The sequence below is a fragment of the Scyliorhinus torazame genome, chromosome 6, assembly GCF_047496885.1.
Source record: "Scyliorhinus torazame isolate Kashiwa2021f chromosome 6, sScyTor2.1, whole genome shotgun sequence".
NCBI classification, from domain to species: Eukaryota; Metazoa; Chordata; class Chondrichthyes; order Carcharhiniformes; family Scyliorhinidae; genus Scyliorhinus; species Scyliorhinus torazame.
This window is the reverse complement of record NC_092712.1, coordinates 195683919-195709893: the sequence shown is the minus strand read 5'-3', so window position 1 is coordinate 195709893 and position 25975 is coordinate 195683919. Positions and strand designations below refer to the sequence as shown.

Genomic DNA, 25975 nt, shown 5'->3' with positions numbered 1-25975 from the left:
TATGGAAATAAAATTGTTTTCTAAATGGTGGCGTCCCAGGAAGAGGTTCCTTAGTCTGACGATATAGGAAAATTAGAGTTGATGAGTTTTTCGAAATTGCAGTGACTTTACGAAATTTCTCTGCACAAGGCTATAAACTCCGATTTACGGAAGCGAGGTGCTCTGAACCCTACATTCGGTTGCCCCACGGCTGCCTCCAGCCGTGCGCTGCTCTCTGCACAGTCCGATCCCACAGACTCAACCAAGCTGACATCAAAGCCCAGTCCCGCCTTCCCCTGATTGGCGGGCTGGAAGCGCCGCCTTTGTGACACAGTCCGCCTGCCATTGGCCGTGCGGTTGAGGCCCCCGCTGTGATTGGGTGGTTCCGCTGGCCAATCCGGAGGCTGGGATAGTCAGTGAACGGGCGGAGCGGAATCGAGCGCCAGGAGGAAAATTGCCCGAGATGCTGGCTGGCCGCGGCTCAGGTCCCGCTACAGAGTGAGCTTAGTTCGCCTTTGGAGCTGGACCCGCTGGTTGCCGCAGGTGGGTCGGCTTCTTGTCCCCGGGAGGGGGGAGAGGACAGCCGGGATGTGGGGCGGTCGAGGGCTCCCGGGATGTGGGGCGGTCGAGAGCTCCCGGGATGTGGGGCGGTCGAGGGCTCCCGGGATGTGGGGCGGTCGAGGGCTCCCGGGATGTGGGGCGGTCGAGGGCTCCCGGGATGTGGGGCGGTCGAGGGCTCCCGGGATGTGGGGCGGTCGAGGGCTCCCGGGATGTGGGGCGGTCGAGGGCTCCCGGGATGTGGGGCGGTCGAGGGCTCCCGGGATGTGGGGCGGTCGAGGGCTCCCGGGATGTGGGGCGGTCGAGGGCTCCCGGGATGTGGGGCGGTCGAGGGCTCCGAGCTGGCGTGGGGTTGGTGTCCGGGCCAGCGAGGTTCAGAGTGAAGTTTGTGTCTGTTGTCCCTTCCTCCAGATTTGGGCTGTGTTGTGTGTGTGTGTGTGAGAGAGAGAGGGAGCCGCGGAAGGAAGCTACTTGAAGTTTCCTGTGAGTCCGCAGGAGGGCAGCTGCTTAACTGTCGAGGTTTCATGTCGCCTCCCTGATGACTACTAATTGGCAAGTAAACTGTTCAATTATAATTAATATGTGCTGAGGATCGGTAAGTGGCGACTTCCTGGGTGGATGAAGTAGCTCTCTCTCTCTCTCTCACACCCACAAACAGACACACCCACAGAATGAGGGACCAGGCAACTGTCAGTGAAACAAAAGGCAGCGAACCAGACCCATCGCGCACACTACTCGTGTACAAAAAGTTGCTGGTGTTGAAAGAGCGTGAAATGCAGGGGGGGAAACTTCTATTGTTCGCATGTCCTTCATTATAATTCTCCTCTGACTCTGTAAACATCGTGAGGTGGAGATGCCGGCGTTGGACTTCTTACTCTGTGAACATCGTAATGAATACACACACCCTTGCCTCCGCGAGAGGATGTATGGAGTCATATAGGCGTGTCTAGCTGGTGCTCCTGAAATACGAGCATTGCCTATAAAGGAAAAGGAGTTTTCGTCCGCAAGTCACATCCCAATTTGCAGATGTGGGCAATCTGATTTGACTGCCAGTACTGTTGGAATTCCTTCCATTTATGGTATAAAGTGCTGTCGGGGCACTACAAAACTGCGAGGATTTAAAGTTGCAATAGTACCTCCAAACCAAAATACAAAGAATGCCAGAGATACTCAACAGGTCAGGCAGCATCTGTGGGGAGAAAGGTCGATGACCTTTCATCAGAGTAGCAATGGTGGCAGATCATTGATCTGTTACCTCTGTTTCTCTCGTGCCAGACCCAAGTATTTTCAGTATTTTTGTTTCATTTTAAGCTTCCAACATGTGCAGTATTTTTGGGTGGGGGGGAGGAGGCATTGTTTGCAAATGTTGTTGACTAGTATAGGATGGGCTAAATCCTGAGGAAAGAATGGCCCCATGTGGTATATTTCACAGGAGCTCAAGCAGCATTATCCTAGAAGGGCTATCAATTCATTTAACTCTCTTCTATTTGCGAGACTGCTGTTTGCCAATTGCTTGTTTTATTTTGATAAATAACAATGATTCTGCACAAAAATAGTTAGTTGGCTACGAAGTGCTTTGCAACGTCCAAGTCTGTTAAAGTGCTATGTACATTGATGCAGAATGAATAAAAGGCCAATTTGCTCTGATAGCAGATCTGGTAGTGACCGTCTTGATGTGACTCTTGACACAGACCACTAAAATCATTTAATCATGAGAAACTATTTGACTACCGGATATCTGGGTTGATTCACGGTTGAATCTTTTGGTTTTGCAAGCAACTATCCGGACTAAATTCTAAAAGACATCTGCCTTGATTACACTTTTGTGGCACCATCTGGTTGTACCTCTTGTAGGCTGTAATCAGGATTCAATAGTTCAAAATTAAATGGGTGGTTTAAAATGAGCGGATGTGCTTAATTGTCGTGATTGCAATATGTAGTATGCTTCTACAAACACATTCATTCAGTAGGTGAGATCCTTACATAAGGTCCCGCAGGATAGTTGTTTCCTGCCAGTTTATTCTGTCTTCTGTTGGAATTGGCAGCACCCATGGATGTGAGAAATCTAAACTACATTGGCACTAAGCAAGTCATTTGGTTGTTTTATAATTGAATGATTTAATTGAAAAGCAAGTCTGACCTCCCTTACAAATGAATATAGAACATAGAACAATACAGCGCAGTACAGGCCCTTCGGCCCACGATGTTGCACCAAAACAAAAGCCATCTAACCTACACTATGCCATTATCATCCATATGTTTATCCAATAAACTTTTAAATGCCCTCAATGTTGGCGAGTTCACTACTGTAGCAGGTAGGGCATTCCACAGCCTCACTACTCTTTGCGTAAAGAACCTACCTCTGACCTCTGTCCTATATCTATTACCCCTCAGTTTAAAGTTATGTCCCCTCGTGCCAGCCATTTCCATCCGCGGGAGAAGGCTCTCACTGTCCACCCTATCCAACCCCCTGATCATTTTGTATGCCTCTATTAAGTCTCCTCTTAACCTTCTTCTCTCTAACGAAAACAACCTCAAGTCCATCAGCCTTTCCTCATAAGATTTTCCCTCCATACCAGGCAACATCCTGGTAAATCTCCTCTGCACCCGCTCCAAAGCCTCCACGTCCTTCCTATAATGCGGTGACCAGAACTGTACGCAATACTCCAAATGCGGCCGAACCAGAGTTCTGTACAGCTGCAACATGACAGCCGAAATCGACTGGCCTGCCCCTGCAAAGACGAGTGTTTTTAAAGGACAGACTTACCTCCCAGCAGCCACTTCCGCACTGCTCCCGCTGAAACTGACTCACCAGCTGTTCTCCCGCCGAAATCGACTGGCCTGCCCCTGCAAAGACAAGTGTTTTTAAAGGACAGCCTTACCTCCCAGCAGCCACTTCCGCACTGCTCCCGCTGAAACTGACTCACCAGCTGTTCTCCCGCCGAAATCGACTGGCCTGCCCCTGCAAAGACAAGTGTTTTTAAAGGACAGCCTTACCTCCCAGCAGCCACTTCCGCACAGCTCCCGCTGAAACTGACTAACCAGCCAGCTCCACTCCCGCCGAAATCGACTCAATATCTATTGCATTTATGTGCATAGATGGTTCTGAGAAAGCAACTTTCATATTATATTAGGGAAGGCAGTGGACGAGTGGTATCGTCGCTGGATTAGTAATCCAGAGACCCAGGGTAATGCTCTGGGGATATGGGTTTGAATCCCACCAGGGCAGATGGTGAAATTTGAATTCGGTTTAAAAAAAAATCTGGAATGAAATGTCTAAATTATTGTTGTAAAACCCTATCTGATTAACTATTGTCCTTTAGGGAAGGAAATCTGCCATCGTTACATGGTCTGACCTACATATGACTCCAGAGTCACAGCAATGTGGTTGACTCTTAAATGCAATACGTGTTAGCCCAGCCAGTGATTCCCAAATCCCATCCCATGAATGAATAAAAAAAATTAGGAAATGGAAGAGTTTGCAACTTCTTGCCCCCTGAATTTGTGGCTGATGGGCAATCTAATTCAGCTTCCAGTACTGTTAGAATTCAAGAACAATTTGTATAGCGCATTAAAGGTAATGATGCTTCACAGGAGTGTTATATATGTCCGAAATTGACTCTCATAAGTAGATATTAGGTCAGGTGACCACACACGTGATCATGGAGGTAGGTTTTGGATTTCCGGTGATGTCATGGAAGAGAAAGTCGCACGAAAGGTGGCTCCTGCCGGGGTCCTTTATTTAAAACCCATTTTGCCTGTTTTTTTGAAGGTTTTTGTGTTTAAACCCAGCTGGCCGAACTGGGTAACGGTGAGTCAATAGAGCTATGTCAAGTCACAACAGAAAAGCCCATTGGAACAAAACACCAGGCTATTAGTCCGGAAATCTGAAGGCGATTAGATGGCGGGACGGAGGTGACCACGCTAATCACGGTAGACGTGCTAGCTGTGGTGATGGCACAGTCGCTTGAGAGGTAGGGGAAGCAGGTGGACAGACCGTTTCTTCGGCAAGGAAGAGTTGAAGGACTCTTTCAAAGCTACCATTGAGGAGGCAATGGGCCTGATCCGAGAGCAGCTGGGGAAAGCAGTGAAGGAGCAAGGTGAGATGTTGAAGTGTGTGGAGGAGGCCTTGTCATAGCATGAAGGGCAGCTCGCCTCACTGGAAGCACGCTGCTCGTGGCAGAGAGCAACAAGGGCCTGAAGGGAAAAGTTGAAGACTTGAAAAACCGTTCGAGGTGATTAAATCTTAGGATGGTTGAATTGCCTTGAGGACTTGGAAAACAGTTCGAGGTGATTAAATCTTAGGATGATTGGATTGCTGGAGGGAATGGGGGGCTCATTGGAGACTCTGGTAGAAGAACCACTGGGACGGACAATAAGTGTAGATCTACCCGGACATTGGGACCAAGCTAGCAAGGAGGCATGAGGATTTCAACCAAGCAAAGGCAGTGTTCTACAACAAAGAAGTGCCATTTGGGATGGTGTATCCGGTGAGATTGAGAGTCACTTTGGACTAGAAAGATCATTACTTTGACATGCTGGAGCAGGCAGAGCCCTTCATTAAAGAGAAAGGACTGGAACTAATCTGAGGAGGACCGATGGGGACTTTTTATCTGAAAGGCAGGATGGGTCTGTTGAAGATCTTGTACTATGTGTTAAGCCTTTTTGATTTTGGATGTTGGTGTGGGAGTGGATTTTCTTGGGTTAATGTAAGGAGGCCAGGGCCATTGGGGGTAGTAAAAGGGGTGATGGATATGATACTGAGGGAGAGGGATGATTGGGGAGGACCTAGGAATTTGCAATGAAGGGATGATTCATTACAGTGGTAATGACTGACTCGGGGGGGGGGGAGAGATGGGTGAATGATGGTGGTGTAAGACACCTCTGTCGAGGCTATTCATCTGGAATGTGTGGGGCTGTGAAAAGGGCAAGACCTTTCTCTTATTAGAGTTTTGGGGGCCGATGTGTTTTTACAGGAGACCCACTTGCGGGTGTGGGACCAGACCAGGCTCTGGAAGGCCTGGGTGAGCCAGACTTTTTCCACACTTTGATGGGGCGATTTTTAATCAATAAGGGGGTCCGCTCCAGGCGGGGTCGGCCCCAGCTGATCAGGGGGGCCAGTACATGATGGTTGCTTAAACCGCACGATGGCACCGTGGTTAGTATTGCTGCCTCACGGCGCCGAGGCCCCAGGTTCGATCCCGGCTCTGGGTCACTGTCTGTGTGGAGTTTGCACATTCTTCCTGCGCTTGCGTGGGTTTCCCCCCCACAACCCAAAAATGTGCACGGTAGGTGGATTGGCCGCGCTAAATTGCTCCTTAATTGGAAAAAATAATTTGGGCACTCCTAAATTTAAAAAAAAAAAATGATGGTTGCTTAATGTAGACACACTGAAGGCCTCAACAAGTGGAGCGGGATAGTTGGTGGTGTGGAACACGGTATCCTTGTATGCTGATGAAGGACTCTGGGCCAGCTATAGGAGTATACCGAAGAGCTTTGGCTTCTTCCCTGGATACAAGTTAAATTTAGAGAACACTTCGGGGAGGGGAATTGGTCTGGGACGGCTGGCTACCTTTCCGCCTTGCCGGGACTTGCTTTAGGCATCTGGGGCTCAATGTAGCTCGGGATTGGGCGCAGCTCCGTAAATTTAATTGTACCAGCCTAGCGAGGAGGATCAAGCCTGACCTACAAAGGTGGGACAGCCTTCCATTGTCCTTGGCGGGCCGGGTTCAATCCATCAAGATGAACATTTTGCCAAGATTTCTATTTCAGTGTCTTCCGGTACTTCTATCCAAGCCATTTTTCCAGGTGGGGTTGAGCGGCTTATATCAGGCTCCATGTGGGCTGGCAACATTCGTGAGGGATGTCCTACAGAGGGATGGACGGTCTGGGAGACTTGCGCTGACAAATCTGATATTTTCTTACTGGGCGTCTAACGTGGAGAAGGTATTGGGGTGGTGTGGAGACCTGGGGTCTACCTGGATGCGGATGGAGTCTGGGCCGTGTCGATGGTTCAGTTTGGTGATGGCGTCTTTGGTATTTGCTCTGGTAAAGTACTCCTCAAGCTTGGGTCTTTTTTAGAAAATATTTTATCCGCCGCCCCCCCTTGCTGGCATCTTAATTTTTCTCAAAGAAGTTGATGAATGGCTGCCACCTCAGAGCAAACCCCTGCAACGATCCCCTTGAGGCGAATTACATTTTTTTGCATCTGAGAAACCATGTCATTAACCCACACCCCTGACTTCAGGGGCTCCGGGTCCCTCCAACCTAGTAAGATCCATTTCCGGGCCACCAGGGAGGCAAAGACCAGGACGTCGGCCTCTCTCACCCCCTGGACTCCCGGGTCTTCCGACACACCGAAGATCGCCACCTCTGGACTCTGAACCACCCTCATTTGTAAGACCTCTGACATGACGTCAGGAAACCCTTCCGCCTTGGACACACCTAAAACATACGGACATGGTGAGCAGGACCCCCCGTAAAGCGCCCACACCTATCCTCCACCTCCTCAAAAAACCTACTGATCCGGGCCACAGTCATGTGTGCCCTATGGACCACCTTAAACTGTATCAGGCTAAACATGGCACATGACGGGGATGCATTAACTCTCCTCTGGACCTCCTTCCATAACCCAGCCTCCAACTCCACACCCAGCTCTTTTCCCACTTTCTCTTCACCTCCCCTATCGGGGCTCCCTCCCACTCCATCAGCTCGAGACCTTCCCCTCTCCCGCTCCTGTTCTCGACTCCACCTTATCATGTAGCCCCTGGGGTGGCTGGTAGGGAAGGTCGAAACCTGCCTCTGCACAAATTCCCTCGCCTGCAGATACCGGAACCCATTCCCCCTGACAACTCAAACCCCTTCTCCAGCTCTTCAATACGTGGGAAACCCTCATCAATCTCTCGATCCCTGCCCACAAACACCTTCAACCCCATATGCTGCCTCTACTGTCCCCACACCCTCAGGGCTGCCACTCCTACTGGGCTTGTCGAGTACCGAGCTGCCGCAAATGGCAAAGGTGCCATCAACAATGCTCCCAAACTTGAGTCCTTGCATGACGCTGCCTCCACCTGCTCCCATACCGACCCCTCCCCCACTACCCACTTCCTGACCATCGCAATGTTCGGCGCACAATAGTAGCTAATAAAATTTGGGAGGGCCAGCACCTTTTTCACCCCTGGGTTTTATACCCGCCCAAACAAATCCCAAGATCTCTGCATTCACCTTTTTTGAAGAACGCCTTGGGAATAAAAGTTGGGGGACTCTGGAAAGCAAATCTTGGGAGGACCGTCATTTGCACTGTCTGTCCCCGCCCCGCCAATGACAATGGGAGCGCATCCCACCTCTGAAAACCCCCCTCATCTGTTCTACCAGTCGCCCCAAATTCAGTTTATGCAGCTGCTCCCACTCCTGTGCCACCTGGATACCCAAATATCGAAAGCTCCCTCCCACCACCTTGAGCGACATCTCACCCAATCTCTTCTCCTGCCCTCTCGCCTGAATCGCACAGACCTCACTCTTGCCCATATACAATTTGTATCCTGGAAACTGGCCAAATTCCTCTAATATCATCATAATCCAACCAATTCCCCCCCCAGCGGAACCGATATGTACAGCAGCAAATCGTCCGTGTAGAGTGAGACCCTGTGTTTCCCACCCCCCCACTCATACTAACCCCTGCCAGGCCCTCAACGCTCTCCATGCCAATTCCAAAGGTTCTATAGCCAAGGCAAACAAGAGTGGGGAAAGTGGACATACCTGCCTTGTCCCCTGGTACAAGCTGAAGTAGTCCGATCTCACCCGATTTGTCCGCATACTCGCCACCAGTGCCTGGTATAGCAATCAAACCCAATCCACACATCCCTGCCCAAACCAAAACTGCCCCAGGACCTGCTCATAAGTATTCCCACTCCACATGATCAAAGGCCTTTTCTGCATCCATAGCAACCACCACCACCTCAACTTCATGCCCTCTATTGTTCTATATGACCCACAATTTTCCAGATCCTTATCCCGTTTTAAAATTACGGGTAGCACAATGGTTAGCACAGTTGCTTCAGAGCTCTATGGTCCCAGGTTAGATTCCTGGCTTCAGTCACTTTCTGTGTGGAGTCTGCACGTTCTCCGTGTGTGCGTGGGTTTCCTCTGGGTTCTCAGGTTTCCTCCCACAGTCCAAAGATGTGCAGGTTAGGTGGATTGGCCATGAGAAATTGCCCTTAGTGTGTCCAGAAATGGTTAGGTGGGGATAGGGTGGAGGCATGGGTTTAAGTGGGTGCTCTTTCTAAGGGCCGGTGCAGACTCAATGGGCCGAATGGCATCCTTCTGCACTGTAAATTCTATGAAAAAGAGGGAGATTGATGCCTGTGACAACATCGGGGGAAGCGCTCCCACCTCCTTTGCTTCATTGAAGGCCCTTAACAACAGTTGTCCCAACACCCCCGAGATCCTCATATAAAATTCCACCATATAAAATGCCACCGGGTACCTGTCCGATCCTGGCCCCTGACCCGATTGCATCGCCTTTAACCACACTACAACTTCTCCAAGCCCAAGGCCCCCCAAGCCCTCCACCAGCTCCTCATCCACCTTTTGGAACTCCAACCCTCCCAGAAACCTCCTCATCCCTTCCTCCCCGGCTGGGGGTTCTGACTTATACAATTTACTTTAAAACTCCCTAAACACCCCATTCGCTCTCACCGGGTCCAAGACCTTGTTCCCGCCCATGTCCTTCACTTTCCCAATTTCTCTCGTCACCTCCTGCTTCCTCTTTTTTTTTCATATATACCCAATTATTTTTTTCCAATTAAGGAGCAATTTAGCGTGGCCAATCCACCTACCCTGCACATCTTTGGGTTGTGGGGGTGAGACCCACGCAGACACTGGGAGAATGTGCAAACGCCACACAGACAGTGACCCAGGGCCAGAATTCGAACCTGGGTTTTCAGCGCCGTACGCAGCAATGGGGTAAACCACGACAGTCGCACTTGTTCCAGGAAAGTTTATGTAACTCGGTCAATAACGGACAACTTTAATAACGGTATAGTATTCTGATTGTTACCTTACCATGTGTACATCAATAAACCATCGTTCTAGTTAAGTCACCAGCAGTCCTGTATATTCATTGCAAAGACATGATCACGGAACACAACAGAGGGGTTTTGGGGAGAACCACCAGAGATTATGGCATGGGCAACTGAATGCAGTGCCACTAAGAATGGTGCAGTTAACGTTGGGGAAGCACAAGAGGCCAGTATTAGAGGAACACATACCTGAGGGGTGTGGTCCTGGAGACGATTAGAGATAGAGAGGGGAAAGGCCATGGAATGATTTGAAAAATCTAATTTTTGATTGACAGGAGGTTGAATATAGTCAGTGAACAGTAGCAAAGCAGGACTTGCTGTGAGTTGATATGGGCTGTAGGGTTTTAGATGAAGGTAAAATGTGGGAAACCAGCCAGGAGGACTGTTTTGGAATAGTCCAATTTAGAGGTAACAATTGAGGGTTTCAGTTGCTGATGAGCAGAGAAGTTCGGCGATTGTCATGGAGGTGGAAAGAGGGACCTTAGTGATGGTATGAATATGAGGTCAGAAGCTTATCTCCAGATCATTTATGCTACAAAGTGAATTACAACTGAATTATAGGTATGCAAGGGATCAGCCTCCCCGAACAGGCGCCGGAGTGTGGCGACTAGGGGCTTTTCACAGTAACTTCATTTGAAGCCTACTTGTGATAAGCAATTTTCATTTCATTTCATTTCAAAGTATAGCTGGTTCTTGGCCATGATAGTCACATAGGTGGTGCCTTTGTGGCTTTGTAGCCGCTCGGGTGCACACCAAGGTGCCTTTCAGCTGATTTATGCAGTTTAAATTACTGTTAATTCGGGTATATCTAAATCATAAATACTACCTACTTAATTTTTGAATATTTCTGCAGAGGCTCGTTAACTTTTCTGCAGCATCTTTGTATAAATTATGCAGTTTTGCATTATATTAACCAAATTCTGAAATTCTTACTGTGGGATTGTGAAGATGAAATGCACCTTTGGGGTCATCATTTAACTTGTGGGCAACTTTCATGGTCTCTTAACAACCAGAAAAGAAATGTAATTCAACAATAAAGCTTAAATCATGCCGCCTACACAAGGCTGCACCTACACAAGTCATTCTACTACGCTCATTCTGCATTTCCCAGAGTCACTGTGGCAGCATTATGGATATGTACTTAACCAGCATCATTGATATTAGCAGATTCTGCTAATTTTATAGCAGAATGTTAAATCTAATTTGTGCAGCTGTGACAATTATGTTAATTCTGCAGGGCCGGAAAAATATACACCCTATTTATGACATCATTTGTTGTGCTTCTGATTAGTAATTCTCTAAGCAGCCCTGAATCTAGCCTTGGCAACAGTCGTAAATTTCAGTTGTATAATTGGTAACAACGCTAACAATAGATTTCTTTGTCGACAAGATTGCTGTTCATTATTGGATGGGAACTTTTTTGTTGTTGAGAAAAACATTTTTAAAAATGTTGTGAAATTCAACCTTTTGCTCCTAGAATTTATTGCTGCAGAAACTTTAATGGGTTAGGGATCAGTCATGAGGTCATGCATTGTTTTGTTCTCTTGGACTGGGTATTTGTGCCTAGTTATGCATTAGTGATTTGGAGAGCACAATGGAAGAACAGATGGAGATGTGACTTTATTAATTAATTGTGGCATTGGTACATCAGAGAGGATGACCCAAGTTTAGGGAACCAGGATGTAGAAAGAATTTGGGTTGAGATGAGAAATTATGAAAGCAAAAGTCACTTATGGGAGTGGTTTCAGGCCCTGGTATAAAAGAAGAGATAATGTGAGCTTGTCAGAAAGGTGCTGTAATAATCATGAGGGATTTTGATCTACATATGGATTGGAAAAATCAGATGGGTGAAGTTTGTAGATGAGGAGCTCACAGAATGTTTTGGGGATAGTTTGTTAGAACAGCACATTCTGGAACCAACCAGAGGGCAGGTTCTACTAGACCTGGTGTGTGCAATATTGATAGGGTTATTTGACAACTTCATAGTGAAGGCACCTCTAACTATCAGAATATGATTGAATTTTACATCAGTTTGAGGGAGAGAAGAAGAGTGCGTCCAACACTAGTATTTTAAACTTAAATTAAGGGCAATTATGAGGGCATTAAAGTGGAGCAAGCTTAAGTAAGCTGACAAATATGCTTAAGGGAAAGGTCAACAGAGGTTGAGTGGAAAGTGATATTTCAGAATACACAGAATAGATACATTCCAATTAGAAATAAAAATTCCACGGGGAGGGCCAACTAAAAAAAAAAGTTAAGTATGGTATTAAACTGAAAGAAAAAAACATGTATTTGCATTAAGACAAGTGGCAGGTCAGAAGATTGGAAAGAATATAAAGGACATCAAAGAATGTCAAAAAGATTGAAAGAAGGTAAAACTAAGAGTATGGGAGAAAGTTAGCTAGTAATATAAAAGTTTCTATAGATATTTAAATAAATGAGCATTGGTTTTATAGAAAGTGCATCTGCGGAATTAATGGTAAGTAGGGCTATGGTGGATCAATTAAACAGATAATTTTGCATCTGTCTTCACTATAGACGGCACATATAACATCCCAGAAATAGCTGTAAATTAGGAAATAGAAGGGACAGAGTAACTTGGGGAAAATTATATCACCAGGGAATGAGTACATCGCTGGTTCGGCAAGCTGACAAAATCCCTTGGTCTGGATGGACTTCACTCTAAGGTCTTGGCAAATTAGAAAGTTAGAAACTTAACGCATTGGTTTTAGCTTTCAAAATTCCCTAGATTTGGGAAAAGTTTCACTCTATTAGAAGAAAGATTATAGAATACTCCTATATTCAAAAAGGAAGGGAGACAAAGCAGAAAACTTTAGGCCGGTTAGCCTAACATCTGTCTTGGGGAAAATGTTAGTAAGCTTTGTTAAAGATAATATATGTTAAAGATGAGAAAGCAGGGCACTTGGGAAAAATTCAAGACATTGGGTGGAGTGAACATGTTTTGTGGAACTCCAATTTGTTGGAGTTTTTTTTTTGATGGAGTCACGTGCTGTGGGGATAACTGATTGGTGTGGATTGAAGGTTGGCTAGCTAAGAGGAAACACTTGGCCTAAAGCACTTTTGTTTTTCTTTTCTGGTTAGTAGGATGTGACAAATGGTGTACCACAGGATCAGGGCTGGGGCCTTCATTTTTCACAATGTATTGTAAGAGTCTTTCCTGTTTATTTTCTTTGATCCCATTTATTTTATTTCATTATTTTGGTCCGTGGGCCCATAATTGGGATGTGCCATTGAGCAGAAGGTTCAGTTGAAACGGTCTGCTTGCCAGGGCATTATTTCCTGGTTTTATTTGGGAGAGAAGAATCCAGACTCTGTATGCGGTGGATCTTCGGAACCAGTTCTGGAGGGAGTCAGTTTGATTGGTTAACTGGCAACACGCCAATTGTCAATGTTCTGCTTAACAATTGACAGTGATTGCATCCTATGTGATGCTTTCTGAGATGACGTGTTCAGACACTTCTGAAAGGATCTCAATCTCGCTCTCTCACTCTCTCTCTCTTTCTCTCTTTCTCTCTTTCTCTCTTTCTCTCACTCTCTCACTCTCTCACTCTCTCACTCTCTCACTCTCTCACTCTCTCACTCTCTCTCTCTCTTTCTCTCTTTCTCTCTTTCTCTCTTTCTCTCTTTCTCTCACTCTCTTTCTCTCACTCTCACTCTCTTTCTCACTCTCACTCTCTTTCTCTCACTCTCACTCTCTTTCTCTCACTCTCACTCTCTTTCTCTCACTCTCACTCTCTTTCTCTCACTCTCACTCTCTCTTTTACTCTCCTCTCTCGCAGGGTACATTGTCAGTTACATGTTCTGTTCATTTAATTATAATACTGTGCATAATAAAATATTACTTCCCGGTGACTGTAGATTATTAGACACAACCAAGTATTTGGATATTTTAAACAAAATCTAGTTTCACATGTGCTGCGACTCAAAGTGCGGCTGGAATTGATTGCGCTCTAGTCCGGGGTGTTGTGATATTATGCAATTGATTTGGATGAAGCTACCCGAGGTCCGGTTGCTAAATTTGCTAACAACACAAAGATAGGTAAATTGTCAAGAGGACGCAAGGAGGCCACAAAGGGACACAAGTGAATGGGCAAAACTCTGGCAAATGGAGTATAATGTGGACAAATGTGAAATTGTCCATTTTGGCAGGAAGAATAAAAAAGAAGCTTATTGTTTAAATGGCAACAGATTGCAGAACCCGGGTGTGGAGGGATCTGGGTGTCCTAATGCATGAATCAAAAAGGCTAGTATACTGGTGCAACAAGTAATTAGGAAAGCTAATAGAACATTATCATTGATGACAAAAGTAGGAGGTTATCTTTAATTGTACAGGGCATTGATGAGACCACATCTGGAGTATTGGTCTCCTAAGAAGCAGTTCAGAGAAGGTTTACTAGACTAATTCCAGGAATGAATGGGTTGTCTTATGAGGGAAGGTTGAATACGTTAGGTTTGTAAGAGTTTAGAAGCGTAAGAGGCAACTTTATCAAAACATTTAAGATCCTTGGGGGTATTGACAGGGTGGAGGTAGAGAAGATGTTTCCTCTTGGTGGAGAATCTAGAATTAGGGGTCACTTTTTGAAACTAAGTGGTCACTCATTTAGGACACAGATGAGAAATCTTTTCTTGGGTTTGAGAGTCTCTGGAACTCTTCCTTAAAGGCAGTGGAAGCACAGTCTTTGATCATTTTTAAGGCTGATGGAGAGAGATTCTCGATTAACAAGGGAGTGAGGGCGGGTGGGTGATAAGTTATCGGGGTAGGCAGGAATGTGGGATTGAAGTTACCATTAAGATCAGCAATGATCTTATTCACAGCAAGCTTGAGGGGCTTAATATCCTGCTCCTCCCAATTCACATGTTTGTATGATTTATTAAACATGAAATACTGCTTGACTTTTAGTTAGCGTGGAAATACATTATTTAAATATATCAGGGTTAATTTAGATGGCAGCTGTACTCTCTTGCTGTAACACCCTAATGAACCAAAATTAATTCAGTGTAAAATGATCAGGTTTGTAGATGTCAGACTTAAATGTTGGCTACAGCACAATGAGTCGAATAAGAAGACAGTCCAACAACAAAGCTTCTTGAATTTTTAAAAACCTTTTCACATAATGAAGGGTCCAAAGAGGAAAGTTTGAAGAAGTCAGGAAACGAGGTTGAGAGGTGACTTGGAACTCTGCTGCCTGAACCATAACTCCCAGCAAGTCTCATTGCGCTATCATCCCTGTGCATGCTGACCGACATGGGTTTCCAGTTAAGCAATGCCTTGATTTTAAAATTATCATCCTTGTTTTCAAATTTATCTGTGGCATTGCCTCCCTATCTCTGAAATTTCCTCCAGCCTCTGAGATGTTTGCACTCTAATTCTGGCTTCTTTTACATCCCTAATTATAATTTCTCCACCATTGATGGCCTTGCTTTCAGTTGCCTAGGTCCTAAACTCTGGAATTCCCTCACTGTATCTCTCACCACACTTTCCTCTCTGAACTTATAAGCAGACATTAGGTCAGCTGACCAAAAGCTATATCAATGTTATACTTTGTTTTATAAGGCTGCTATGGAGTGTTTTGGGGCATTTATTACTTTAAAGGTGTTGTGTAAATTTAAATTGTTCTAACGTTTGTGAATTAGACGATAAGTGGCAGAAACATTTAAGTAGTACAAAATAAAGCATATGTAATGAAAAATATTTGACATACACATACTGCTCTTGAGTTAGCTAGGGGGAGGAATTGAAATAGATTTGGGAAGTATTAATAGACCTGTCACCTAATATGTCCGATCACTACAGAGCAGCAATCAACAGGTCAAAATAGAATCCTGAACTTGTAGTAAAACCATAAAGAGTGAAATTTACAGGATATCGTACCAAAAGTGTGCAGTTGTAGTCAAATCGCACTATCTAATGTTTGTTACTGGGACAATTGCTTAAATGGAACGTACTACAGTGCAGAACCACAGAACTAATTTCTGACATAGTTTTGGCAAATAAACCTGCTTGTTATTCGTGAATGGGTGTAGGGTTTGGGATATTAATAATAGTAATTGGGATATGGAATGCTCCTTCAATCTAGCCTGGAGACTCTGTTTGAGGGACATATAATAATATACTAATAATCCTTATTGTCACAAGTAGGCTTACATTAACACTGCAATGGGGCTGGTTTAGCACACTGGGCTAAATCGCTGGCTTTTAATGCAGACCAAGGCAGGCCAGCAGCACGGTTCGATTCCCGTACCAGCCTCCTCGAACAGGCGCCGGAATGTGGCGACTAGGGGCATTTCACAGTAACTTCATTGAAGCCTACTTGTGACAATAAGTGATTTTCATTTCATTTCATTTCATTTTCATTCATGAAGTTACTGTGAAAAACCCCTAGTAGCCACATTCCGGCACTTGTTTGGATACACTGAGGGAGAATTCAGAATGTCCAATTCACCTAACAGGGACTTGTGGGAGGAAACTGGAGCACCCTGAGGAAACCGACGCAGACACTGGGAGAACGTGCAGACTCTGCTCAGACAGTGACCCAAGCGGGAATTGAATCTTGGACCCTGGCGCTGTGAAGCAACAGTGCTACCCACTGTGCTACCGTGCAACGAGTAATGGGCAACTTGCGACTGTTATTAAGAAGGTCCCCTGAACAATGACGAGAGTAGAATTCTGGGCAGGATAATAGAGGTAAAAAAAACAGTTTCAATGTAATTATTACAAAACCATAAATTTTAGTAATGTACGAGACTATTTTAAGTCCGCCAATTCCAAGTCCTGGACGATCCATCAAGTGAGCATTTGCCCCCTCTTGTTTTCTAATAATCTGCCTTTAATCAGGTATTGATGATACTGTAAGCATTCCTATCAGCTAAACGCTGTAGCAGTTGCTCAGAGTGCAGTTTGTAAGCATTATTTGAGTCTAATCTGTTTCAAGATTATTTCAAATGTTTTTGGTTGGAAGTATTCATTTGATCAGTTTCCCTATAGTGCCAGGACGGAGACTTGTCTATGGCCAAATGGGCATAAGTGGGTGATTTGCTTTGATTTTAAGTCACTGATCTAACCATCAGGAGTAGACCTATTGTGGAAAAATAACTTGATAATTTTTGTCCCTATAAGAAAATGGTGAGGCTTCTCCTTGGCATCCTTCACAGAGACAACAGAGATGGTAGAAATTAGTAGAATAGAATATCAAACCTGATTTAACAGCAGTCTGACCATGTGCATTGATTTGCCGTTTTAAGCAAAAGTAGCGGGAGAGGATCTTGACTTCCCCGATCTTAGTTAATTGGTTTTCTTTGAGATTAGAGGGAAACAAATATACATTTCATTACTCGACTGCAAGCCACTCCCGGGAAGCCCGACACCAGATTGCAATATAGAAATATAAGCGAACAAAGGATGACAGCTATGTAAAATGGAGAAATTGAATATTATTTTGTCGTGAGCACTCTTTTTGTTTTCCCGTCTTGCGATTAAGGAATATTGTTGCAGAATGCAAAGCTTTGCTGTGCGTCTAAACATACTACCATTACAAAATTTGAACCTGATACTGGGTACCTGATATGGAAATTATTCTGCTCCCTAGTGCTAACCTTACTGAGCATAAACACTTTCAAAAAATAGGTACAACATTGTCAGATGTTTGTGGAAGGTCAGACAGTAGATCTTGCTGAACACATCCATCCCAAATCCCAGTGTGATTTCAGAATGGGTGATCTACAATTGACATGGTTTTTCTCAACCTGGCAACTGTAAAGGAAGTGCCGTGAATAAAGCAAACCACTATCTTGCCTTCACCAATCTCGCCAAGATATTTTACCATGTGACCAGAGATGGTCTATTCAAGCTGCTGGAAATAATTGCCTGCACACTGAAGCTGCTCAATGTGGTATGACAACATGATAGGTAAGTTGTTGCCTTTTTTTCTCTTACTCTTTTACTCTGTCCTTTCTGTGGCTCTGTGCTTAGAGTCGCCAGGTATCAAATGATACCACCACAAGTTTGAACCAGCTATCGATCAAAGAGCCAAACACCAGTTAGTTAGTTCAAGGTCAAGGGTACTTTATTTACATACAATTAGTCATGCAATATAAATACTACTAGTTAATTACACCTATCGACTTGGACAACCTGCACTTAACTTCGGGCACCCGGCTCAGGTCAGAGAACAGTGGCCGCTGTTCGATTCTGGATCTATCGAGTCCGAAGGAGTAACTGCTGCTCAGCTGGGCTCATCCGTCTGGTAGCAAGCGGTCTGGTAGTGGGTGTTGAACTTGTACTTGCTTCTGGTGTTGCTGCACTCGGAGATGGCCGTGACCGGGGTACCAGGTCCAAGAGAGAGCGAACATATGGCGAACTCTTCTTCTTATACTTGGGGGTTTTCCCGCTCTTTAGGGCGGTCCTCCGGTTTGGGCCCCACTAATTGGGTGACCCCTGATCACTCCTTTCGATTCCTAACCAATAAGTGAGCGGGCATCTGGATGGCTGGGCGTGTTCCAAGTGGTCACTGAACCGTTGTTTGCGTTTCCCTTGAACACGGAGTGGCGCCGAAATGTCTGGGACTGTCCCGGTTGCTTGAGTACCAGCCCTTTGTCTCGGTGAAGATGGGCCATCAAATGCTAATCGGCCCCATTAAAATGCTAATTGGACGGAGTTTCTGGACTTCTTGCTCATAAATATGCATTTCAGGCTCTGAGCCTGCCTGAGTCTTGGCTTGTCCATTTTACCCGCTAGGCTTTGCGAGTTTCTCTGTACCTAGTTGGAAATGGCCATCCCAGATGGCTATACAGGGCAGCTATGATGGAGCAACATTGGAACTCTATTGAGATCTTCAGTGGGGTCATAGATGTTTACAGCATGGGTCAAACAGGATTGTGCTCTAGTGCCAACATTTTGTCATATCCTTCTCTTTGCGCCATCATATGCCTTCAGGTTATCTGCAGAGAGTGTCTACTTGCATCCAGAGCAGGCAGAAAGCTGTTAGCCATCCTTGCCTGAGATCCAAGACAAAAGTATGTCAAGTCCTCATCGGAGAGCTGCACTCTGCTGACTCTATGCTGGCGATGCTGCACTAGCATTTCACACAAAACAAAGAAAAGTACAGCACAGGAACAGGCCTTCGGCACTCCAAGCCAGCACTGACCATGCTGCCCGTCTAAACTAAAGTCTTCTCGACTTCCGGGGTCCGTATCCATCTATTCCCATCCTATTCATATATTTGTCAAGATGCCCCTTAAACGTCACTATCGTCCCTGCTTCCACCATCTCCTCTGGCAGCGGGTTCCAGGCACCCACTTCCCTCTGTGTAAATAACTTGCCTCGTACATCTCTTCTAAACCTTGCCCCTCGCACCTTAAACCTATGCCCCCTAGTAATTGACCCTCTATCCTCGGAAAAAGCCTCTGACTATCTACTCTGTCTATGCCCCTCAGAATTTCGTAGACCTCTATCAGGTCACCCCTCAACCTCCGTCGTTCCAGTGAGAACAAACCGAGTTTATTCAACCGCTCCTCATAGCTAAAACAGTGGAAAATGGGCAGACTCTCTTGCAGGCAGTTTTCTTTTGACCGTCAATATCAGGAAGACACATGTCATGGTTCAGAATGTTGCCACACCCCCACTGCCATTCATCGGTGTGTGACGCTGGAGCTGGTTGATGGCTTCACAATCACCAGCAATCTGCTAAAATCAACATGCTCATTGCAAGAATTGCAACTGTTATGTCCAAGCTGAGTGTGGAGCAGCAGCAACCTGACAATGCAAAACTGTGAGTCAAATAAATCTGGTGAGACCTGGACAAAATATGCTGTGCGTGAGAAAAGACGGAACAATTTCTACTTTTGTTTTTTCAGATGTATCCTCTATCTCTTGGCAGGACAAGGCTGCCAACTGTAAGTCCAGCAGCATGCTAATTCCATCAGCACACACTCCTTGCTAAGCCAGTAACATTTATGTTGGCTCAGACACATCTATCTGATGGATGACCGCCATATACCCAAAGATCTTGTATATGGTGACCAAGCCACTGGGTCCCAGCTTCCTGGGCATCCATACCTCCACTAAAAGGGCATGTGCAAGCAAGACATTGACAATAGCAACTGTGAGATGGCCGCTGACAGCTGTGCCCTCTGGAGGCTGACTGGAAGGGCAGTGAAAGGGGTTTGGAAGAACAGTGAAAGGGGCAATCAGTTACAGAAAGCTCAGGTGGCCGAGTGGGCCCAGAGAAGAAAATCCAATGGATTCTGCACTTTTTCTTTCTTTCTTTAATAAACATTTTATTGAAGTATTTTTTTGGCATTGTAACAGCAGCAATATAAACAATGTACATAAAAATATAAACATAGTGCAAATACAGCCTCCCTCCCCCACAGGTCCCACCATTACACCCCGAAAATCGCCACCTCTGGACTCAATGCCACCCTTGTATTTAATACCTTGGACATGAAAATGAAATGAAAATCGCTTATTGTCACAAGTAGGCTTCAAATGAAGTTACTGTGAAAAGCCCCTAGTCGCCACATTCCGGCGCATGCTCAGGGAGGCTGGTATGGGAATTGAACCGTGCTGCTGGCCTACCTTGGTCTGCTTTCAAAGTCAGCGATTTAACCCTGTGCTAAACAGCCCCTAATGTCCGCAAACCCCGAACATGATGTCCGCAAACCCCGGCCAAAATTCCCTAAGCTTTGGACGTGTCCAAAACATGTGGACATGGTTCGCCGGTCCTCCCGCACATTTTGCATACCTGTCCTCCACCCCAAAGAATCTGCCCATTCGGGCCACTGTCATGTGAGCCCGGTGCACGACTTTGATTTGAATCAGGCTGAGCCTGGCACACGTCACGGTCGCGTTGACTCTACTCAACGCGTCCGCCCAAAGGCCCTCTATCTCTCCCTCCTGCTCCCACTCACTTCAACTCCTCGGTCTGCATCTCCTCTGATCCCATAAGCTTCTTATAAATTTCAGAAACGCTCCCCTCTCCTCCATCCTCTAGAAACCACCCTATCCTGAATGCCCCTTAGCGGCATGAGTGGGGAAGGTTGGTACCTGTCTACGCAGAAAGTCCTGCACCTGAAGATATTGAAATTTGTTTCCCCCCGCCAATGCACACTTCTCTCCAGAGCCCTCATGCTCGGAAAGCTCCCCTCTATAAACAAGTCCCCCATCCACTCAATCCCCGCTCTCTGCCAAATTCGGAACCCCCTGTCCATCCTCCCCGGGGCAAACCGATGATTATCGCAGATTGGAGATTCTGCACTTTTTCAGCCCTCTTTGTCTTCCAAATGCTGCAGAGAAAGCTATACCAGAGAGGGGCTTCTGAGCAACACCAAGCAATACTTAACAAGAGTTGACCACCACAGTGCAAACCATCGTCTTGCAAAGGAAAATTGTCTTAACTAACTTGTATAAGGATCTTTCGATGCTTTCACAAGCAATATGAGGACAGTTTAATGCACAACTTGGTACATTTTTCTGCCTATTGTTTCTGATAGGGACATTATTTTATGCTTTTGTACAGTTCCCCTCTTAAGATCAGCATAGATTTAGAATAATACAATGGGAATAGTGTGTGATGGAGTCCAGTGGGGATTGGAGAGAATAACGCCATTGATGTTGGAGAGCATGAAATTAAGATGCCATTGCTTGTTATAAATGAAGCTTCTTAAACAAAAGATTGGAGGTTGGTTTTACAGTTAATTAGGGTAATCATAGAATAGCTTCATTTATTGGTTCTGGTTTTCTTCTGGATGTGGGGATAGGAGAGATTTTGAGTGGTGTGTGTGACCAAAATAATTGAGCTATGACTATGTACCTGATACTTAGTGTGGATTTCAACAGTATATATTTCAGAATAAAATGTCTGGGTTCCTTTAAAATTAGATTCATTTTCTTGCTGTTATAATTGCAATACGGAGTACTTTATATATTAACAGCCAGATATGCTAGGCATGCTGGAGTTATTTTACTGCCCACTGCAGCCAGATCTAAAACTCTCCTCTTCTGCAAACACTGCCTTTGTGCTGGGGTATAGTTCTATTAATGCTGCTTGCCATCTGCCACCTTGGTCCAAGTTGATATTCTTCATTCATAAGACTTGACGGTCAATGTTTGCTGCACCCCAAAATATGAAAGACTTTATCATGATCTGGCTTGATATCCTATCCTTGTCCACATGCACACTTTCCAGTAGGAGTCACAGTAAGGAACTGGAACTTCCTTTATTCCTATGCATAGCACTTAACTGTCCTGGCAGTACTTCCTCTTTTTGTCCATTTTTGTTTGGGTTTGGGGGGAAAATCTATTGACATAGAGGATTAGCTATTGGACTGAAGACTAGAGCAGCAATGCAAGCTCACGGCCCTGAAACGCTAACTGTTTTTCTCTGCACAGATGCTGATTGATCTGCTGAATATGGCCACCATTTTCTGAGTATGTTTTGTCAATAGACAGGTCACTTTCAGCTTGGCAGACTGTTAAATGGTGGGGTGCTGCAAGGATTTTGGTGAGTTCTCAAGCTATTTACAAATTAGGTTAATGTTAGATGGAGGAGATCAAGTGTATCGAAGCTTGCTGATATTACAAATGTTAGATGGGAAAGTAAGATGAAAGGAGTACACAGTCTATGAAAGGAATAGCTTGACTTAAAAAAAAAAATTCATTCATGGGGTGTGGATATCACTGGCTAGTCCAGTATTTATTACCCACCAGAAGGTGGTGATATGCTGCCTTGTTGAACTGCTGAAGTCCATGTGGTGTAGATGCTGCCACAGTGCTGTAAGGGAGGGGGGTGTTCCAGGATTTTGATCCTGGGACAATGAAGGAATGGCATGTATTTACAAGCTGTGCGTCGGTGATGGATTTTTTTTCCCCCCAAATATTTTTATTAGGGTTTTAGCATTTCATAATCCCCTTTGCACAACCAGACAAGATCAAGACTTGTATTTACAAGAACTTTACAATCACTGTAGTTTTAACTATTATGCATAGGGTGTGTCATCTTTACTCATGGGGCCTGACATGCAGGGCTCAAATGTTGAGATCACCAGGTGATCGAGACAGAAAGAGATGGCTTTCACAAAAAGAACTGTTGTTGAGTGCTGGCTGGACCAGGCCATGGCCTGGAGTACTTCACCGCGGTCATGTGGAGGCAAGTAGTTGGCTGTGCTCCCCTGGAGGGAGGGGGGGGTGGTTGGACCCTGGTGGTCGACCATCGCTGCTGCGTGGCCTACCCCTCCCCCGCCCTGGTTGCCTCCCGGCACTTAGCCATGCTGGAGGGAGGGTGGGGGAGGCACCTGCTGAGTGCGCTCCTTCTGTTGCCTTTTGTCCCTTGCGGGTCTCCCCTTTCCTACTTGCCCTGCATTTTCCCTTGGTGCTTTTTATCCCCCACCCCCCCCCCCCCCCCCCCCTCCACGTTTTGTGGAAGCCTCCTTCTGATGGCATACTTTATTTTCTTTAGCCTGAGAAATTCTGCCATGTCGGACCGCCAGTCTGCAGCCTTGTGTGTTGCTGCCGATCACCAGCAGAGCAAAAATCTCCAGCGGGTGATCAGGGAGGCAAAGGCCAGGGCATCAGCCCCTCTCCCCATGATAATCTCTGTCTGTGCTGATACCTTGAAGAACACCACCAGTGGACAAGGCTTACCCTCACCCCCACGACCCTGGACATGGCCTCAAAGAAGGACGTCCAGTACCCGACAAGTCGGGGGCAATACCGGAACTTGTGGGTACGGTTGGCCGGGCCTTCCTGACACCAATCACGTTTGTGATAGTCGATGGAGCGGCAATCATGCGGGCTGCTTTGTCCTGGATAGTGTCAAACCTCTTGAGTTTTGATGCAGCTGCACTCATCCAGGCACGTGGACTGTATTCCACCGCACCACACTCCTGACTTGTGCTTTGGAGATGCTGGACAAACTTTAGGGAGTCGGGGGGGGGGGCACGTTTGTGATGGTAATGCCATTGAATGCCATGGGGAAATGGTTAGATTCTCTCTTGTTGGAGATGGTCATTGCTTGGTACTTGTATTGTGTGAATGTTACTTGCCATTTGTCTTCTCAAACCTGGCTATTGTCCAGGTCCTGCTGCATTTGGACCTGTATTGCATCAGTATCTGAGGAGTTGTGAATGACGCTGAACATCTGCACTTCTGACCTTTTGATGCAAGGAAGTTCATTGATGAAGCAGCAGAAGATGGTTGCGCCAAAGCATTACCCTAAGGAACTTCTGCAGTGATGTCCTGGAACTCTGAACTAAATTAAAGGACTGGATCTCCAAGAGTGAATTTCTGGATTATTATTCAAACCATGTGCAGCTTGACAATGGGATAAACAGATTTAGGAAATGAACACATGGCTGCAGGACCTTGGGATAAACCGATGGGAAAGAGGGTCTCCATATTGTGGCACACCGGCGCTATAACTCCATCAGGAAGAAACAGTGTGCCATTTAGCACAGACTCCACCTGAACCAGGCTGGAACTGGGGGCCTAGCAGAAAGGTTAAATGGTCATGAGGATTTTAAACATATGGTGGGAGAGGCTTAGGTGAAAAAGACAGCTTTAATAATAGTTTGAAACAAGCAAATGGGAAGCAGTACAGTCGGGAGGTTTTGCTTTAGGCATTACAGATAAGGGAAAACTAAAAATGTAATGTCATTGGGCCAAGAGAGAAAAGTAAGAAATGATAAGTGATGAGGCTGTATGTCCTAAATGAGCGTTCTTTATGCAAACAGATGGACTATAAGGAACAAATTGGAAGATTGCAGGCATAAATTTGCCTTGCGGGTATGACATGATAGCCAGTACTGAAACATAGCTGCGAGGTGGGTGGGACTGGGGACAGAATATACCAATTTATAAGATATGCAGTAAAAACCGGGAAACTGGTAAAGGGGAGGAGTAACCTTAATTAAGGATAAAATCACTTCCATATTCTTCTTTGCATAATTCTACTAGTGGTATCAATCAAAGGTAAGCATTCAATGGAAACTTTATGGATAGAATCAATGGGGGATTGTAATTTGCATATGGATTGGGGCAAGCGGGTTAGCACATGTCAGAAAGATAGCAAATTTCTTTTATGTGTGTCCGTAATAGCTTTCTTTCTGTAACAATATATCCTACAATCAGCTAGCGGACAATTTTAAATTTAGTAATGGACAATTAGTCAGATTTAGTTGACAGAATATCAGTGTAAAAATATTATATTAAGGGTAAACAAATGATCAAAAAGGAAACTGAAAATAGGAGCAGGTGTAGCCCATTTAGCACATTGAGCATGCTCTGCCATTCAGTATGATCGTGGGTGATACTCTATCTCAAAGCTTTACTCCCGCACTCTCCCCATACCCCTTCACATCTTTTAGTGTCTAGAAATGCATCTGTTTAAATACATTCAGTGACTTTGCTCCACAGTTTTGTTGTGGCATAGTCTTCCACAGGTTCACCACGCTCGGTGAGTGAAGAAATTATTCCTCGTGTCGGTTCTAAATGGCTGTGACCATATCTTGACACTGTAACTCCTTGTTCTTAACCGCGCCCCCCCCAAAGCCAGGGACAATATCATCCTTGCATCCAATCTGTCCAGCCCTGCCAATGATTTTCATTTGAGATCCACTCATTCTTCCAATCTCTAATGAATATAGGCGTAGTCAACATAATTTCTCCTCGTATGACAACCTTGCCATCCCAGGGATCAGTCTGGCGAACCCTCGCTGCACCCCCTCTTATGGAAAATGTATCTTGGATTAGTAGACAGAAACTGTGCACACTATTCCAGGTGTAGCCTCACCAAGGCCCTGAACAACTGCCGTAAGACACCTTTGCTCTTGTACTCCAGTTCTGTTGCAATGAAGGCCAACATAGCATTTGCCTTCTTAACTGCTTACTGCACCTGCATGCTTGCTTTTAGTGACTGGTGTACAAGGATCCCCAGGCCCTTTGTACATCAACATTTCCAAATTTATCGCCATTTAAATAATGCTCTGCCATTCTGTTTTTGTACTGAAGTGGATAACTTATCACAGAATCACAGAATTACAGTGCAGAAGGAGGCCATTCGGCCCATTGAGTCTGCACCAGCCCTTTGAAAGAGCACTCTACCTAGGCCCACACCTCAACCCTATCCCCGTAATCCCACCTAACCTTTTTTGGACACCTAAGGGCAATTTAGCATGGCCAATCCACCTAACCTGCACATCTTTGGACTGTGGGAGGAAACCGGAGCACCCGGAGGAAACCCACGCAGACACGGGGAGAATGTGCAGATTCTGCACAGACAAGTGATCCAAGCCGGGAATCGAACCTGGGACCCTGGAGCTGTGAAGCAACTGCACACTTGTCC

At 45.6% G+C, this 25975-nt stretch overlaps 1 protein-coding gene across 9 annotated transcripts in view; it reads left to right on the top strand.

Moving 5' to 3' along the window:
* The first annotated feature begins 382 nt into the window (after positions 1 to 382).
* Positions 383 to 25975, top strand: part of hycc1 (hyccin PI4KA lipid kinase complex subunit 1) — a 158687-nt gene continuing 133094 nt past the window's right edge. For 7 of the 9 annotated variants that reach the window (XM_072509227.1, XM_072509228.1, XM_072509226.1 and 4 more), the window contains exon 1: positions 383 to 522. The gene's annotated coding sequence lies outside the window, so the exon portion shown is untranslated. The remainder of the gene's footprint in view (positions 523 to 25975) is intronic. The other 2 variants (XM_072509230.1, XM_072509225.1) reach the window with 1 other exon arrangement.